At 48.2% G+C, this 18,873-nt stretch overlaps 1 protein-coding gene and 1 long non-coding RNA gene across 3 annotated transcripts in view; one reads left to right on the top strand and one right to left on the bottom strand.

The window, feature by feature from the left end:
• Positions 1–18,873, top strand: part of SYNPO2 (synaptopodin 2) — a 456,083-nt gene that overhangs the window by 120,054 nt on the left and 317,156 nt on the right. The window lies entirely within an intron of this gene.
• Positions 5,053–18,873, bottom strand: part of LOC115097105 — a 75,860-nt gene continuing 62,039 nt past the window's right edge. The window contains exons 2-3 of the long non-coding RNA XR_003858256.1: positions 8,333–8,484; positions 5,053–5,624 (exon numbers count right to left, since the gene is read on the bottom strand). This is a non-coding gene — a long non-coding RNA (uncharacterized LOC115097105). The remainder of the gene's footprint in view (positions 5,625–8,332; positions 8,485–18,873) is intronic.

The following is an 18,873-nucleotide window of genomic DNA, read 5'->3' as shown; positions in this document are numbered from 1 at the left end:
CACTTTGTAGTTCTGAGGGACGCAAAGAGGTCTATTTGGGGATGACCCCATTGCTGGGAGGAGAGATCGCTACTGGGGATTGAGAGACCACTATGTGGTGGAAGACACGACTCAGTTTGTCTGCCAAACATTGTGCACTCCCGGCAAATAGGTGGCCCTGAGGTACATCGAGTGGGAGAGCACTTCCGCCCAAATCTGCGCAGCTTCCTGACACAGAAGGAAGGAGCCTGTGCCTCCCGCTTGTTGATGTACCACATGGCCACCTGGTTGTCCATCTGAATCAGGATGACGTGATTTGACAGGCGTTCCTGAAAAGCTCTGAGCGCATATCGCCTTGCTCGAAGCTCCAGGAAATTTATCTGGTGTTTGGCTTCCTCTGGAGACAAGATTCTTGTGTCTGTAGATCGTTCACATGAGCTCCCCACCCGAGGTTGGAAGCGTCTGGTGGTGAGAATGAGTTGAGTATCTGGTAGGTGAAAAGGCAGTCCCTGAGGAGATTGTTCTGATCTTTCTACCAGGCGAGAGACAGACAGAGTGCGTCGGTGAGTGATGAGTGGACAATGGATGACAGGGCTGAGTCGCTTGAATCCATTGTGACCTCAGAGTCCAATGCATGAGCCTCATGGCCAGGTGGGCCATGGTGTGAGATGGATTGAGGACGCCATGTGTCCGAGAAGGACACGGAATTGCCGAGCTGTTGCTGTATGTTGAGACTGCAACTGGTGGAGCGCGGGACACAAGGGTTTGCACTCGTGTTGAGGTAGAAAGGCTTTTGCCTGCAAGATGTCCAAGTCTGCCCCAATAAACAACAAGGTTTGAGATGGGACTAAATAGGATTTCTCGTATTGACGAGAAAGCCTAGAGAAATTAGAGTGTGTAAGGTCAAATCCAGGGACAATAGAGCGGCTTGCTGTTTTGGGGCCCTGATTAACCAGTCGTCTAAATAGGGGTAGACGTGAACACCTTCTTTCCTGAGAAAGGCTGCGACAACTACGGACATTTGGTAAAGACTCGTGGTTGCCGATGCGGAAGCACTCGTATTGATAGTGCTTTGGGCCTAACTAAAAACCTGAGGTTACTTTGCGATAGCTGGAGATATCGCAATGTGGGTGTATGCGTCCTGGAGGTCCAGAGAGCAGAGCCAGCCTCCTCTTTGTAGAAGGGTAGAAGCGAGCCCAAGGTTACCATCTTGAACTTTTCCTGCTGGAGGTACTTGTGAGGGCACGTAGGTCCAGAATTGGACGAAGGCCCCCGGATTTTTTGGGATCAAAAAGTACCGGGGAATAGAACCCTAGGCCTTGTTGCGAAAGAGGGACGGGTTCTATTGCTCTTAACTGGAGAAGAAGGGAACCTCCTGCTCCAGAAGGACCAGAGTGGTCAGTTACTCTCCACGCTTGTAGAGATGGTGAGTCCGGTGGAAGAGCGAGAAAGTTTAGGTGGTAACCCTGAGCAATGATTGCTAGCACCCATTGGTCAGTTGTGATTGATTGCCATATGCCGTGAAAGTGGCACAATCGACCTCCCACTGGTATGCTTGGCATAGGAATCAGGCTGCTGCTCTCCAAGGGAAAGTCAAAAACCTGAAGGAGGCCCCGGCTGGGGAGCTGCTTGTGGCTTTTGTTTCCGGGGCTGGCGAGGCTGAGATTTTTGATAGGGCCTCGTAATTCGGGACCTTGCTGGTGGAGGATAGTACTTCCTTGGGCGGAAGAATGACTTCTTTGAGTCCTTCTTGAAGGGCTGTCTAGAGGGGAAGTCAGAAGGTATCGATGAGAGCTGTTTGAGGGTCTCATGATGGTCCTTTAACTCAGCCACTATTTGCTGAATCTGTTCACCGAACAGATTATCTTCTATACAGGGCAGGTCAGAAAGCCTGTCTTGTATTTCTGGGTGAAGGTCAGAAGACTTGAGCCAGGCCCAGCGTCTTGCTGAAATGGCAGTTGCAGACACTCTAGTGGAGGTGTCGAAGATATCGTAAGCTGTTCTTATCTCATGCTTTCCTGCCTCAAAGCCCTTGTTGTCAAGGATTTGAAGCTGTTCTTGGAATGGTCAGGCAGGGTTTCAGAGAAGTCCTGTATTTGCTTGAAAATGACCCTGTGTATTGGGTCATGTACAGCTGGTAAGAAGCAATTCTGGAGATGAGCATGGCCCCTTGGAACACTCGTCGACCGATATTGTCTAGGAACTTGTGTTCCTTAACAGGAGGGGTAAAGGAGTGAGGCTTCGTCCTTTTTGCTTTCTTTTGAGCTGATTCTACCACAACTGAGTGGTGGTCAAGCTGAGATTTTTGAAAGCCAGGGGCTGACTGTACTAGATAGGTAGTGTCAGCCTTTCTGTGTACTGGGGCAATGGATCCAGGGTTTCCCAGTTCTTTTTGAGGAGGTCAGGAAGAACTTGATGAACGGGAATAGAAGTGATCACTTTAGGGGCATCCAGGAACTGGAGAAGCTCCATCATCTGGTTGCCTATCAATCTTGCTCCATCTGAAGCTGAAAAGGGACCAATTCCGACATTTCCTTCACAAAATTAATGAAAGAAAGGTCCTCTGGAGGAGAACGATTTCTACTTTCAGTAGGAGAGGGAGGTGGAAGCATCATCACCCCAGGTGTCATAAGGATCAGCAGGCTGACCTGTAGGACGAGAAGGGGGTTGGGTACCCGAAGGGCCCTGCTGAGGCTCCAAGAAAATCGAAGGAATCACCGGGGGCACCGTGGATGGCCTGGGGATTATCGGTGCCGGCATGGAAAGCATCAATGGCGCCGATGTGCGTATCGCCCCCGATGAATGAATCGGTGGCGAGGGACGACATGGCATCGATGGCTGAGGCAATACCCCCAAAGGAGGAATGCGGAACGGTGTTTCTCCTCCCGATGAAGCTGTCATTGGGGAGTGCACCGGAGCCATCGGAAGACCCAGGAATTACCGGCGGAAGGGCGGTCATGAGCGCCTCCATCCGGGATAGCAGCGGTTGCCAGCGCTGCTGGAATCGGGTCGGTGACCGGTTCCCACTCTCGGTGTCGGTTGCCAGAGGAAGCTGGAGTCGTTGCATCGCTTTGTCAATGGCCTCCTGGACCAGCCGGTCCAGTTCTTCCCGGAGACCTGGGGGCAATCAGCTCCAGCTCCGTGACGGAAGAGGGAGGCTGAGGCACAGTCGGAGGGACCACCTTTACAGGCGGAAATCGCAAACTCCCAAACCCGATTGGGTGAGGGTGGCCTCGGGACCCGGGGTCGCAGGAATGGTCTGTGCCATTCCTGGATGGGGCTTCTTCGATGGTGGCTTGGACGGTGGCGAGGTCGATGATTTCGCTCCCTCGACGGTCCGAGACTTACGATGCCGATGGTGATGTTTCTCCCTACAATCCCCTCGATCTTGAGGGGGAGAAACGGGAGAGTCGATGGCCGTGAAGACGTCGATGGCGGGCGGTCACCGGAAGGTTGTCGATGCTGGTGCGACTTCGACGGTGCCGGTTTCCGATGACGTTGATGTGATGCACGGCGTCGGGGGTGTGAGCACGGAAAAGGAGTCCCATCTCCATTCTGGCTTTGCGAACTTTTGGTGTCATGAGGGCACATTTGGTGCAAGTCAGGACATCATGCTCACGACCTAAACACATTACACAGACTCCATGAGGGTCTGTGATAGACATGGTGTGAGTACAGTCCAGGCACCAACGAAACCCCGACGCCATGGCCATAGAAAAATCAAGCCACGGTACAGTCGACGGCCAGTAGGTCGTGAGGGCCAAACTCGACGGTAATCGACGAAAAACGGTGAAAAACTTACCGGAGTACCGCAGCCTGAGAATAGTTAGAGGAGGGACCCCTGTGGGGCAATTTAATTTTAATTAACTCCGTGAGGAAAATTCCTGTCAGGAATCTCTTCAGAGCTCCTAAACCGCGAGGCTACTGCTGCGCGAAAAAAAGAAGACTGAAGGGGGACCCCTGCTGGCTGCAGGGTTAGTACCTTGCTGGGCATGCCCAGTAGGGGCCAGTCAAAGTTCTGGAAACTTTGACAGAAGTTTTCCGTGATTGGGCTCCATCCTGATGATGTCACCCATATGTGAGGACTAACATCCTGCTTGTCCTGTGAGAAATTTTGTTTTTGTCCCAGAAGTTTTCTCCTTCTCCTTTCGGCTTCCAGCCCTGAGTGAGGCCAATGGCACCATGCACCTCCATTTATCTGTCCCTCTCTTCCCTGCGGTGTGGCCTGGCCATCACAGTGATATCCTCCTAGCGGAGGATACTTGGCCCGCAGTGCTTTCCAGAGCCATGTGCATTCTTCAGCCAGTAGATGTCGCTGTTAAGCAATGCCTGAGAATCCCTCCTAGAGGTGTTCAAACTTCTCCAAAATAGGTTCACTCAATGGTATAACAAACCTGAAATACCACTGAAGTTTGGTGAAGTTATTCAACAAAACCCTGTCTGAAGGAAAATAAAATTAAACCCAATCAGGTTCTACAAGTCGTCAGATCCACTTTCAGATCTTCTGATAATATGAGCAGAGTTTTTGGATTTCCTTTGAACAGCACCTAGATTAGCCAGGGGGAATTCAACAGTTTTTTTTTTTTCGACTGGTTCGAGTCTGACAGGAAATTGTTTGCACATCTCTCACCCTCTCTGCTCCATCTCAGGGGCTGTGATCGCTGCCCCTGCAGGCCCACAGTAAAAAAAGCTGGGTCCAGGAATGAAAGCCAGATCTCCCGTGCAGCAGTGCTGCCCCTGGAGTCATCGAGCCGGCCCATCTCTGATACCTTACATCCAAGCTCGACTGGATCAAATGGCAAAGAAGGAGCCAGAAATAGTAGCAAGAGCTGAGTGGAGTAAACCAGTGCCTTTAATGCAGATACCACCACGGCCCTCACATTTGTAACCTCATGACAGTCTCAGTGCATTAAACAATTTCTCTCTAGTAGGAAACAATGTATGACATCTGCGCAGTGGATATGGAAAGGTCAGGAGAGAGCAATTTACTTTCTCTGCTGAGTGCGACTGGCTTCCCTCACAAAGTGGAATCAGGATCATGCCTCATCTGCTTAAGGCTGGCTGAACTGCACGCATTCATAAACATTTCCTTGTAGGATGCAGGGCGCCAGCTCCTCTTATATTTTATTGTATCTGCTCGGCAGGGCTACACGGTTGGAAAGAGAAAGGGAAGAAGAGGGGGCAGAGAAAAAAAAGGAGGGAAGGAGGAGCCTGGAATCTGATGGCAGATGAGCTCTCGTCTGCCCACTTTATTTCCTCACTTCTTCACACGCAAGGATCCTCTCTGTGCAGCCCCTGTGTATCTTTCTAGAGAGAAAAGGCAGGGAAGAACAAAACAGAGGGAGAGAAACAGCAGAGACAACCCTGACCAAGGACAGTGCGAGTTGTCCTTCTTTACTCTGTGAGCTCAACATTCAAAAGGAGCTTCGCAGACAAAAGCCGAGATTTGCATATTTGCCCCCATGGCCTGGCTAAACTTTGTCTGGCCAACGTGTTGCCTTATCCAGATGGGTTTCGCTTTACCCAGGTAACTTGCCTGTTCCCCGGCTCAATATGGACTGCTGTCGTTTTATTTTAGCACTTTATGTGCCACTTCGGCAACACGTGTACAAACTGTCAGGCCAACAAGGTTTCCTGGATTTAATCTAAAAGAGGAAGAAAAGAGAGAAAGTAAAGAAGAGAGAGAGGGAGAGAGAAAATTAAGAGGAGAAGCAGGGAAAGAGAGAAAGAAAATAAGAGGAAGGAAAGGAAAGGGAAATAATGAGCTCCATATTCAGCTGCTATCCAGATTACAGAATTAGACGGACTGAAAAAGGTCCTCAGTTTTATTAGAAATTACATATTTACAAAAGTGTAATATTGTGTCAGCATTTTTCAAGTATCAATTAAATCGCATGAGGAAGAGAGGGAGAGGGTAAAAGAGAGAAACACACCAATTAGCAGAGCATGCTGCACTATGCATGTGAATGTGACCTGTGCATGAGAGAGTTTGCAGTGCACGTCAGAGTGCACTGCATGTGAGAATGTGCACTTTGAATCTGAGTAGGTACAGTGTATGTGAGAGTGCACTGCATGTGAGAATGTGCACTTTGAATCTGAGTATGTACAGTGTATGTGAGAGTACACTGCATGTGAGAGTGTGCACTTTGAATCTGAGTATGTACAGTGTATGTGAGAGTGCACTGCATGTGAGAATGTGCACTTTGAATCTGAGTAGGTACAGTGTATGTGAGAGTGCACAGCATGTGAGAATGTGCACTTTGAATCTGAGTATGTACAGTGTATGTGAGAGTGCACTGCATGTGAGTGTGCACTTTGAATCTGAGTATGTACAGTGTATGTGAGAGTGCACTGCATGTGAGTGTGCACTTTGAAGCTGAGTATGTACAGTGTATGTGAGAGTGCACTGCATGTGAGAGTGTGCACTTTGAATCTGAGTATAATCAATATATATTTTAGCATGTGTACATTGGCATGCTCTTACTATAGGCCACAGGCCTCTTCTTTATCAGTTAGAATAAACACAGTTAGTTCCATCCTTCCAGGAATGATGTCATCCGTGCTGGATGATTCTCTGGTAAGTTCAGTGATCATAGTGCTTCATAGTGCTATAGCTACATGTGTGCATGATATATGCAGTTCACTATTCTACAGTATGTGCAGTGTATGTGAGAGTACACTGCATGTGAGAGTGTGCATTTTGAATCTGAGTAGGTACAGTGTATGTGAGAGTGCACTGCATGTGAGAATGTGCACTTTGAATCTGAGTAGGTACAGTGTATGTGAGAATGCACTGCATGTGAGAATGTGCACTTTGAATCTGAGTATGTACAGTGTATGTGAGAGTACACTGCATGTGAGTGTGCACTTTGAATCTGAGTATGTACAGTGCATGTGAGAGTTCACTGCATATGGGAGTGCACTTTGAATCTGAGTATGTACAGTGTATATGAGAGTACACTGCATGTGAGTGTGCACTTTGAATCTGAGTATGTACAGTGCATGTGTGAGTGCACTGCATGTGAGTGTGCACTTTGAATCTGAGTATGTACAGTGTATGTGAGAGTACACTGCATGTGAGTGTGCACTTTGAATCTAAGTATGTACAGTGTATGTGAGAGTACACTGCATGTGAGAGTGTGCACTTTGAATCTGAGTAGGTACAGTGTATGTGAGAGTGCACTGCATGTGAGAATGTGCACTTTGAATGAGTAGGTACAGTGTATGTGAGAGTGCACTGCATGTGAGAATGTGCACTTTGAAGCTGAGAAGGTACAGTGTATTTGAGAGTACACTGCATGTAAGTGTGCACTTTGAATCTGAGTATGTACAGTGTATGTGAGAGTGCACTGCATGTGAGTGTGTACTTTGAATCTGAGTATGTACAGTGTATGTGAGAGTGCACTGCATGTGAGTGTGCACTTTGAATCTGAGTATGTACAGTGTATGTGAGAGTACACTGCATGTGAGAGTGTGCACTTTGAATCTGAGTATGTACAGTGCATGTGAGAGTACACTGCATGTGAGTGTGCACTTTGAATCTGAGTATGTACAGTGTATGTGAGAGTGCACTGCATGTGAGTGTGCACTTTGAATCTGAGTATGTACAGTGTATGTGAGAGTACACTGCATGTGAGTGTGCACTTTGAGTCTGATTATGTACAGTGTATGTGAGAGTACACTGCATGTGAGTGTGCACTTTGAATCTGAGTATGTACAGTGTATGTGAGAGTACACTGCAGGTGAGTGTGCACTTTGAATCTGAGTATGTACAGTGTATATGAGAGTACACTGCATGTGAGTGTGCACTTTGAATCTGAGTATGTACAGTGCATGTGAGTGTGCACTTTGAATTTGAGTATGTATAGTGCATGTGAGAGTACACTGTATGTGAGATTGTGCACTGAATCTGAGTATGTACAGTGCATGTGAGAGTACACTGCATGTGAGAGTGCACTTTGAATCTGAGTATGTACAGTGTATATGAGAGTACACTGCATGTGAGTGTGCACTTTGAATCTGAGTATGTACAGTGCATGTGAGAGTGTGCACTTTGATTTTGAGTATGTTCAGTGCATGTACACTGTATGAGAGTACACTGTATGTGAGAGTGTGCACTTTGAATCTGAGTATGTACAGTGCATGTGAGAGTACATTGCATGTGAATGTACATTGATTTTGTAAGTGTGCAGTATGCACTCTTCCAAAAGTTCAGAGTGCAGTTGACCAAGCCCAGTAGGTCATGTTTTCAGCACATAGGAATTTTGTCTATTCAAATATAAAAAAAATGCATCATGAGGGCCACACATACATGATACAAGAATGTTTCTGGAGTACTGATAGGACTTTATACCTCTTGATTAGCATCTGGAGTGTATCAGCTGTTCTTTCTATCAGTGTGATGATCTCCGACTGCATGAGGTCTGCACAAGGCTTGCCGTTGATAGCCACCACCTCATCCCCCTCACACATCCCTGCACTTCTGGACTTGCTATTCTCGAGCACCTGGGGGAAAGAAAAAGTGCAAGACGCTGAACATCACAAGTGTGTGAAAATCGCCAGACTCCGGGATCAGAGGCCAGGCTCTGACATGTGCTTTGTATGAAGGTTCATGAAACGGTTGTGCCATTTCAGATTCTGCTAATTCAAGCATATAACAATGTGATTTCATTGTTTCCTTAGCATCACATTTAAATTCATTTATTGCATTTCTTACTTGCCTTTACAAACAAGTGCTTTAGGAGAATTACAACATAAATCATCACACTAAAACAACATGCTAAAACAATACATAAAACAACACAAAATACGTAAAGTGCTATCTTGTCCTAGCCATTCTGGGTGGACATTTTCAAAAGGTTTTATGTGAGTGGGCACAAAAACAGGTTTCTGAAAACTGCCCAATCTTCCTCAGGGGAGAAGGGGCGTTCCCGGGGGGGCAGTGGAGGTAACCCATACATTTGGAAACTCCGAGGGGAGTTTGAAGGTTGTCTCTTACCATCTCTTCTTCCTGCATTATGGTGCGCTTCCCATTCAAATAGTAAATGGGCCTTCTAATCTGTCCAATTATTCTGTCCACACTGCTAAGGGTACAATTCAGCTACTTGCCCCACAATGTGACCATCTGCAAGCAGGGCCAGATTTTGGGCATCGTGAGCTGGGGAGTTTCCAGGGTACTGCCAGCATCACCCACCTCGCCACAGCCAAAAAGAGACCAAGGGAGGGGGTGCCAGCAGGTATGTGTGAGGATCCACAATTTTTGCTCAGGGCACATTTTGCCCTAGAGCTGGCTCTGTCTGAAAGATCTCGGTCCCATTCCAGGACAGGCTTTTTTTATCTTCCTCATCCTGGGAAGATGAGCTTAATTTCTTCCAACACCTCCTTTCCCATGTCAGTTGTTGCCCGAACATTTGGCCTCCTAGATCCCCTCCTAGCATGCCTGACCGACCTGGCTATGTCGGCACCGGAGTTTCCCTTAGGCCTTCTGGTTACCTTCAGAATTGCTGCCCATCAAGCAGACCCAGCTGTGACTTCAGCCTGCCAGACAAATCCAAGCTATGTGGTTGCCTGCATTTTCACTAGGACATCCAACATTTCATACTAATAATTAAAGAATCATGAAATGAGAGGGCTAGGCCTCAATAATTCATTTAATCCATTCTCATCTCAAGTAGAATCCACAGTAGCAAGCCCATCCGACATAAAAGTTTATCTGCTCTGCACTCTGCCATCTCCCTGGGTCAAATGTGCCAAGCTGTGCAGTAGAAAGGTTCTTCTTATTATCCAACCTAATTCTTCTCCTCTCCCCAGTGAGAAGCAGAAAAGCTGCTTAGCGTCCTCTTTATAACAACCTTTTCTATAGTGATGTGCTAGCAAGTCAACCTTCTGTTTTCTCTACGACAGGATAAAGAAAACCCCTTCCTCACCCTTTTCTTATAGGTCATATGGAGGACAATTTTCAATTCCATTTACATGAGTAAATCAGCCCTTCGCTATACTAAACACATGATATAACGGCTTCCAGAACACGTATATTAAAATCATGTTCCAGTTACGTTCAGCGGCTGCTAATAGCCAGATAAGTCACTTACGGCTCGATCCAGTAAGGCCGCGGTAAAAACAGTGTGGTAGTGTCAGGCGCACCCTTCCTCCCCGCACGCACAGTTCTCTTCACTAACTCCCCGATACTCTCCTCTAATCGCATGCAAATGCATGCCGTGGCTTTAAAGCGGTAGGGAAGGGTTATGGCCGCGTAACCCATTTTACTGTATAGGCGCTTAATACAGCGCCTATACAGTAACCTGGGTGCGCTGGTACCTGTCATTTCAAATGAAATTTGAAATGACAGGTACCAGGAAGTGTAAAAATCAAAATTTGTAAATACCTGTCGGAGGGCCGCGTGGGTCCAGGCGGCCGGCGGGATCCAGGGGGCCGGTGGTCGCGTGTTAAATCTAGGCCGCGGGCGGGGGGGCGCGGCGGCGGGGGGACACGCGTTAGTTCGAGACGGCCGGCGGGCGGCGGGTGGTCGCGTGTTAAATCTAGGCCGGGTCCGCACAGGCGCACATTCATTCATTCACTGCCGGTGGGGGCTGCCGGAGAGGCAACCCCCACCGGCAGTGAATGAATTCATTCATCCAGGCGGAGGAGCCGGCTGCTTTCGCCACCGGCTCCTCCGCCTGGATGAATGAATGCGCGCCTGTGCGACCCCTGCGTTTCGGCGCTCAAGGCGTGACGTCACGGCATGTGACTGCCTTGAGCGTCGAAACGCAGGGGTCGCACAGGCGCGCATTCATTCATCCAGGCGGAGGAGCCGGCGGCTTGCCGCCGGCTCCTCCGCCTGGATGAATGCGCGTCTGTGCGACCCGGCCTAGATTTAACACGCGACCACCTGCCGCCCGCCTCGAACTAACGCGTGTCCCCCCGCCGCCGCCGCTGCCGCCGCCTGGAACAGGCGCCCACCCACCCGCGGCCTAGATTTAACACGCGACCACCGGCCCCCCGGATCCCGCCGGCAGCCTGGACCGACGCGGCCCTCAGACAGGTATTTAAAATTTTTTTTTTCTTCTGACAGGTTTTATGTGTCCCACATCATTACATTTTCTCGATCATCTCTGTATCGCTTTTTTTTTTAATTGTGTTTTATTGTTTTTGAGTGTCTTAAGCGGTGTCGATGGATTTGTTACTAGACTCACAGTCCTAACTCCTACTAGGGGGAGGCGGTAAACTAACACGTTACGGCCGCGGCAAAACAGTGCGTTACTAATGAGATAACTTGAGCGCGCGTTACGGTATCGGAGGGGAATAGCTAATTCCTTCATTATACAGCTAATTCGTTCATTTACATGCCGGGTGCGGGAAGGGTTACGCGTCTGTTTTAAGAAGCGCTACGGACGCGCGAAACTGGAAACTGTATCGCTGATTTGCCTTATGCCTCCGAATTGTGCGCAGGGAGCTCGTTACAGACGAGAAAACTTCAACTGAATGTTACTGTATCGAGCTGTTAGTCTGGTAAGTAATATCCAACTAACAGCTCGATCCAGTATCGTCCGCTCGAGGATTGCCCGTCTGTAACGTGCTCGTAGCGCACAATTCGGGCGCGCAAGGCAGTTCGGCGATACAGTGTCCAGTTTCACGCGTCCGTATCGCTTCTGAAAACAGACGCATAACCCTTTCCGCACCCAGCATGTAAATGAACGAAAAAGCTGTATAATGAAGGAATTAGCTATTCCCCTGCGATACTGTAACGGGCGCTGATATTATCTCCTCCGTAACCCGCTGTTCTGCCGCGGCCTTAACCTGCTAGTTTACCGCCTCCCCCTAGTAGGAGTTAGTGTAGTGTAGTGTAGGGTAAAAACATTGCTTACCCGCCCTGGTCCCGTCCGGTCTCCTGCAGCCCCGTCCGGACCGGACGGGGCTGCAGGAGACCGGACGGGACCAGGGCAAAAAAAAACAAACGAAAAAGTAGCAAGGCTCGGGCCTGCTATGGTAAGTGTAAAAAGTGTAAAAAACAAAAAACCTGTGTGTTATATAAAAAAATAAAACAATTTTAAATACCTGTCGGAGGGCCGTGGGTCCAGGCGGCCGGTGGGCGGCGGGCAGCCATCAGCGGCATCCGGTAGTCCCTTCTCCCTTCTCCCTCCCTCCCCTGCCTGGATGAGCGCCAAAATCGCACGGGCGGGTCGGCAGCGGGGGGGGGGGGCGGCAGCAGGATCCGGGAGCGGCGGGTAGGCAGCAGCGGGGTCCGGGGGGTCCGGGGCAGCGGCAGCGGGGGGGGGGGGGGGCGGGGGGGGGGCGGCAGCAGGATCCGGGAGCGGCGGGTAGGCAGCAGCGGGGGCCGGGGGTGGCAGCGAGATCCGGGGAGCCAGCAGCGGCAGCATGTTCGATCGCGCAGGCAGGTAGGTGGCAAAGTAAAGATGGCCGCCTGCACGGGAAAATCGTGCAATTGGCCGCTGAAGACGTGACGTCACGACGTTTGGCGTCACGGGGTGTGACGTCACGTCTTCGCGTGTTAAATCTAGGCCGCGGGCGGGTGGGCGCCTGTTCCGGGCGGCGGAGCCGGTGGCGAAAGCAGCCGGCTCCTCCGCCTGGATGAATGAATGAATGCGCGCCTGTGCGACCCCTGCAATTCGGCGCTCAAGGCGTGACGTCACAGCATGTGACTGCCTTGAGCGCCGAATCGCAGGGGTCGCACAGGCGCGCATTCATTCATTCACTGCCGGTGGGGGCTGCCGGGAGAGGCAGCCCCCACCGGCAGTGAATGAATTCATTCATCCAGGCGGAGGAGCCGGCTGCTTTCGCCACCGGCTCCTCCGCCTGGATGAATGAATGCGCGCCTCTGCGACCCCTGCAATTCGGTGCTCAAGGCGTGACGTCACGGCATGTGACTGCCTTGAGCGCTGAATCGCAGGGGTCGCACAGGCGCGCATTCATTCATTCACTGCCGGTGGGGGCTGCCGGGAGAGGCAACCCCCACCGGCAGTGAATGAATTCATTCATCCAGGCGGAGGAGCCGGCTGCTTTCGCCACCGGCTCCTCCGCCTGGATGAATGAATGAATGCGCGCCTCTGCGACCCCTGCAATTCGGTGCTCAAGGCGTGACGTCACAGCATGTGACTGCCTTGAGCACCGAATCGCAGGGGTCGCACAGGCGCGCATTCATTCATTCACTGCCGGTGGGGGCTGCCGGGAGAGGCAGCCCCCACCGGCAGTGAATGTGCGCCTGTGCGGACCCGGCCTAGATTTAACACGCGACCACCCACCGCCCGCCGGCCGTCTCGAACTAACGCGTGTCCCCCCGCTGCCGCCGCCGCCCGGAACCAGCACCCACCCGCCCGCGGCCTAGATTTAACACGCGACCACCCGGCTCCCGCCGCCGCCAGCCGCCTGGACCCACGCGGCCGTCTGAAACTAACGCGCGTCCACCCCCCGCTGCCCGGAACAGGCGCCCACCCGCCCGCGGCCTAGATTTAACACGCGACCATCGGCCCCCCGGATCCCGCCGGCCGCCTGGTCCCACGCGGCCCTCCGACAGGTATTTAAAAATTTTGATTTTTACACTTCCTGGTGCCTGTCATTTCAAATGTCATTTGAAATGACAGGTACCAGCGCACCCTGGTTACTGTATAGGCGCTGTATTAAGCGCCTATACAGTAAAATGGGTTACGCGGCCATAACCCTTCCCTACCGCTTTAAAGCCACGGCATGCATTTGCATGCGATTAGAGGAGAGTATCGGGGAGTTAGTGAAGAGAACTGTGCGTGCGGGGAGGAAGGGTGCGCCTGACACTACCTCACTGTTTTTACCGCGGCCTTACTGGATCGAGCCGTAAGGTACATATCCAGCCAGCTTTGAATATCGATCTCATGATATAACGGCTTCTATAACATGTACAGCAAACACATGATCTAATGCCCTGCAGTAAATCAGCCATCCTCTATCTGGCTAAAAGTACACATTGGATTCTGTAACGTGTATATTAAACACATGATATAACGCCTGGTTTACTAAATGGATTATGCTCTTTATTAAATCAATTCTCCTCTATCTAGTTAAAAGTACACATAGGCTTCAATAATGTGTATACTAAACACATTATATAAGGGCTTCCAGAACATGTATATTAAACATATGATATAATGGCTTCAATAATTTGTATATTAAACACATGATATAACAACTGATTTACTAAATGGATTATGCTCTTTAGTAAATCAGTCCTCCTCTATCTGGTTAAAAGTACATACAGGCTTCCATATTGTATATACTAAACACATGATATAATACCATGAATTATCCCTTTCAGTGAATCAGCCCTCCTCTATCTGGCTAAAAGTCACACAGGTTCCCATAACGTGTATACTAAACACATGATATAATTAATTCCATAATATGCATGGTAAACACATGATATAACACCCGATATACTAACTGGATTATACCTTTCAGTGAATAAGCCCTCTTTATCAGGCTAAAAGTACACACAAATGTCCATAATGTGTATACTAAAAACATGATATAACACCTGGTACACTAATTGGATCAAACCTTTTAGTGAATCAGCCCTCTCTATCTGGCTAAAAGTACACACAGGCTTCTATAATGTGTATGCTGAACAAATGATATAAAACCCAGTATACTAACTGGATTATACCTTAGTGAATCATCTCTCCTCTGTCTGGCTATAAGTACACATAGGCTTCCAATTTGTGTATACTAAACACATGATATAAGGGTTTCCAGAACATGCTCTCCCATCCACACATACACAAGCACCTTCTTCACTGTCCCACACACACACATACACTCAAACACACACACACACACACACACAAGCTCTCACATTTGCCAAGTGACCCCACCACCATTACTTCTTCCACCAAATCCTGTGCTCCACTGGGAATTAGGTCTAAAATTGCTCCCTCTCCCGTTGGTTCCTGAACCAATTGCTCCATAAAGCTATCATTTATTCCATCCAGGAACTTTATCTCTCTAGCGTGTCCTGATGATACATTTACCCTGTCAGTATTGGGGTAATTGAAATCTCCCATTATTACTGCACTACCAATTTGGTTAGCTTCCCTAATTTCTCTTAGCATTTCACTGTCCGTCTCACCATCTTGGCCAGGTGGACGGTAGTATACCCCTATCACTATAGTCTTCCCCGACACACAAGGGATTTCTACCCATAGAGTCTCATGCAGGATCTTTATCCTGTTGGATTCTATACCATCCCTGACATAAAGCGCCACACCTCCTCCCGGGTGCTCCTCTCTGTCATTGCGATATAATTTGTACCCTGGTATAGCACTGTCCCATTGGTTATCCTCCTTCCACCATGTCTCTGAGATGCCAGTTAAGTCTATATCATCATTTACTGCTATACATTCTAATTCTCCCATCTTACTTCTTAGACTTCTGGCATTAGCATACAAACATTTCAAAATGAGTTTTTTGTTTGTATTTTCATTCTGCTTTTTAATTGATAGGGATAAGTTAGAATTTTTTAGCTCAGGTGAGTTTTTAGTTACAGGCACTTGGACTACTTTTCTTATTATTGGAACCTCACTGTCGGGATGCCCTAATTCTAATGCATCATTAGTATCCTTTAAAGATACATCTCTCCGAACCATGCGCTGCTGAGTGACTGTCGGCTTTCCCCTTTGTTCTAGTTTAAAAGCTGCTCTATCTCCTTTTTAAAGGTTAGCATCAGCAGTCTGGTTCCACCCTGGTTAAGGTGGAGCCCATCCCTTCGGAAGAGACTCCCTCTTCCCCAAAAGGTTCCCCAGTTCCTAACAAAACTGAATCCCTCTTCCTTGCACCATCGTCTCATCCACGCATTGAGACTCTGGAGCTCTGCCTGCCTCTGGTGACCTGCACGTGGAACAGGGAGCATTTCAGAGAAAGCTACCCTGGAGGTTCTGGATTTAAGCTTTCTACCTAAGAGCCTAAATTTGGCTTCCAGAACCTCCCTCCCACATTTTCCTATGTCGTTGGTGCTCACATGTACCACTTGCAAGAGTCATAGTTGTGGGTTTAGAGTCTAGTCACCCCCCTCTGAGGTGAACAGGAACCTGCAGATCCATGAACTGAAGAGTAGCTGCATCAGTCTCCTTGACTTAATACTGAAGAAATGGGCAGACACACAGCAAAACATAGCATGCTCAGGAAATCCCAATATTATTTGCATTATACTTGCTTGTAGTGTAAAAATGTAATCTTGGCTTATCAAAAGTTCCACAGAATGAAAATTTATGAGGACGCAATGTTTCAAAAATTTGAGGGAACATTGGCAGATGCCTAGATCCTTCTCACAACCTATCTGAGTTTAGCAACCTTCACAGGGTGGCTCATCCTCATAGCGATTATCTGTCTCCTTCCTCCATCACTGCAGACTCTATGGTGTTAACGTGCTCAGCTCCTAAGGAATTCATGGTTTCACTTGGAACAACTGTGACAGCTATGTTGGGCCCCTCTTAGACAATTCCAGTGGGGGCTTCCTCTGGGACAGGCACTTGCTTGACTTACAGGACCGCACCCCTCTAAGCCTTGATAGGCCTGCTACGCTGCACCCTGCTACTATTGGCATTCCCTTCTGACTCTGCTGGCAATGAGGACACTGAAAACATCCCCACCCTACGCAGGTTAATGTGATAGGCTCACTCCAGGTCAGTCCTGGAAGGGGGAAAGAAAGCAAATCCACAGCTTTAGTGCTAAACTTTCAAAAGGGAAACTTTGATAAAATGAGAAAAATAGTTAGAAAAAAACTGAAAGGAGCAGCTACAAAGGTAAAAAGTGTGCAAGAGGCGTGGTCATTGTTAAAAAAATACCATCCTAGAAGCGCAATCCAGATGGATTCCACACATTAAGAAAGCTGGAAGGAAGGCAAAACGATTACTGGCATGGTTAAAAGGGGAGGTGAAAGAAGCTATTTTAGCCAAAAGATCTTCATTCAAAAATTGGAAGAAGGATCCAACAGAAGAAAATAGGATAATGCATAAACGTTGGCAAGTTAAATGTAAGACATTGATAAGACAGGCTAAGAGAGAATTTGAAAAGAAATTGGCTGCAGAGGCAAAAACTCACAGTAAAAACTTTTTAAAATATATCCAAAGCAGAAAGCCTATGAAGGAGTCAAGTTGGACCATTAGATGATCGAGGGGTTAAACGGGCACTTATTTATTTAACAGCTTTTATATACCGGTAATCATAGATGCATCATATCGGTTTACAATGAGCTTAACGTAATACACGGAACAGGGTCGATGGCAACTTGGAGAAGATAAGGCTATTGCGGAAAGATTAAATTATTTCTTTGCTTCAGTGGATGTTGGGGAGATTCCCATTCCGGAGAAGGTTTTAATGGGTAATGATTCAGATGGACTGAACCAAATCACAGGGAACCTAGAAGATGTGGTAGCCCTGATTGATAAACTGAAGAGCAGTAAATCACAAGCTTTAGGGACATACTGTGCTTATAAAAAAAAGCATAGACGCTGCTAAAAAGCAATATTTCAAAAATAAAATTCAAAGATTTTGCCACAATCCTAGAACACTTTTTACTATTGTAAAAAATCTAACTAAGCCGAGAACTCAAGTGTTTAGTGCGTTACCCGAAGATAAATGTAATGAAATAGCCTATTTCTTTAAAAACAAAGTTAAGACCCTAATCTCTAGTATCTCTCCGGTATCAAATCAAGAAATAAAAATGAAACCTAAAGAAGGGAATACCTGGAGTACATTTGAAACAACCTCACCTTTAGAGATTGAACCCCTGATAAAAAACTTAAACCCAGCATGCCACCCAATTGATGCCATCCCCATCTTCTTGCTCAAGACTATTGCTATGTCATTGCCCCGACTCTCACCTCAATAATTAACCTATCCTTAGCTGAAGGGCAGGTACCCAAAGTGCTTAAATGTGCAATAAAACCAATTCTAAAAAAACAAACCTTGACCATATGCGCCTAAATAACTATAGGCCTATCTCTAATCTACTGTTACATAGAAACATAGAAATGTCGGCAGAAGAAGACCAAACGGCCCATCCAGTCTGCCCAGCAAGCTACGCACTTTATCCATTTTTTCCCTTTTTCTCTCTCCCACCTGTTACTATTGGCTTCCAGTACCCTCCAGCCCTAATTCCCCTCCACCCCACCACCCAATTTAGAGAGCAGCGCCGTATCTGCATCCAAGTGAACGTCCAGCTCAATTAGGGGTAGCAACTGCTGTAACAAGCAGGCCACACCCTTACCCCATACTCTTACCCACCCCTGTTATTATTTTTTGTTTTTTTTATTTTTTTTTTGGAGATGGCAGCCCTCCATCCTTCCGCTCTGTGAAGGTGGAACACTAACTACTGGCCACTGGCATCCCGCTCCGTGAATGCCTCTGTGGCTACTGCCGCTCCGTGCAGTGTTTGAATGCCTCAGTGGCAACTGCCGCTCCGTGCAGTGTTTGAATGTCTCCACTTTATTCACGCCCTCTAGACTTGATGGATCCACAGTGTTTATCCCACGCCCCTTTGAAGTCGTTCACAGTTTTAGACTTCACCACTTCCTCCGGAAGGGCATTCCAGGCATCCACCACCCTTTCCGTGAAGAAATACTTCCTGACATTGGTTCTTAGTCTTCCTCCCTGGAGCCTCAGCTCGTGCCCTCTGGTTCTGCTGATTTTTTTCTGACAGAAAAGGTTTGTCGTTGTCTATGGATCATTAAAGTTTTTCAAGTATCTGAAAGTCTGAATCATATCACCCCTGCTCCTCCTTTCCTCCAGGGAGTACATATTTAGATTCTTCAATCTCTCCTTGTATGTCATCCTATGAAGACCCTCCACCTTCCTGGTCGCCCTTCTCTGTACCGCTTCCATCTTGTCCTTGTCTCTTTGTAGATACGGTCT

This window comes from Rhinatrema bivittatum, chromosome 1 (assembly GCF_901001135.1).
Source record: "Rhinatrema bivittatum chromosome 1, aRhiBiv1.1, whole genome shotgun sequence".
NCBI classification, from domain to species: Eukaryota; Metazoa; Chordata; class Amphibia; order Gymnophiona; family Rhinatrematidae; genus Rhinatrema; species Rhinatrema bivittatum.
Note: the sequence above shows the minus strand (reverse complement) of the source record. Positions and strands in the feature narration are given on the sequence as shown.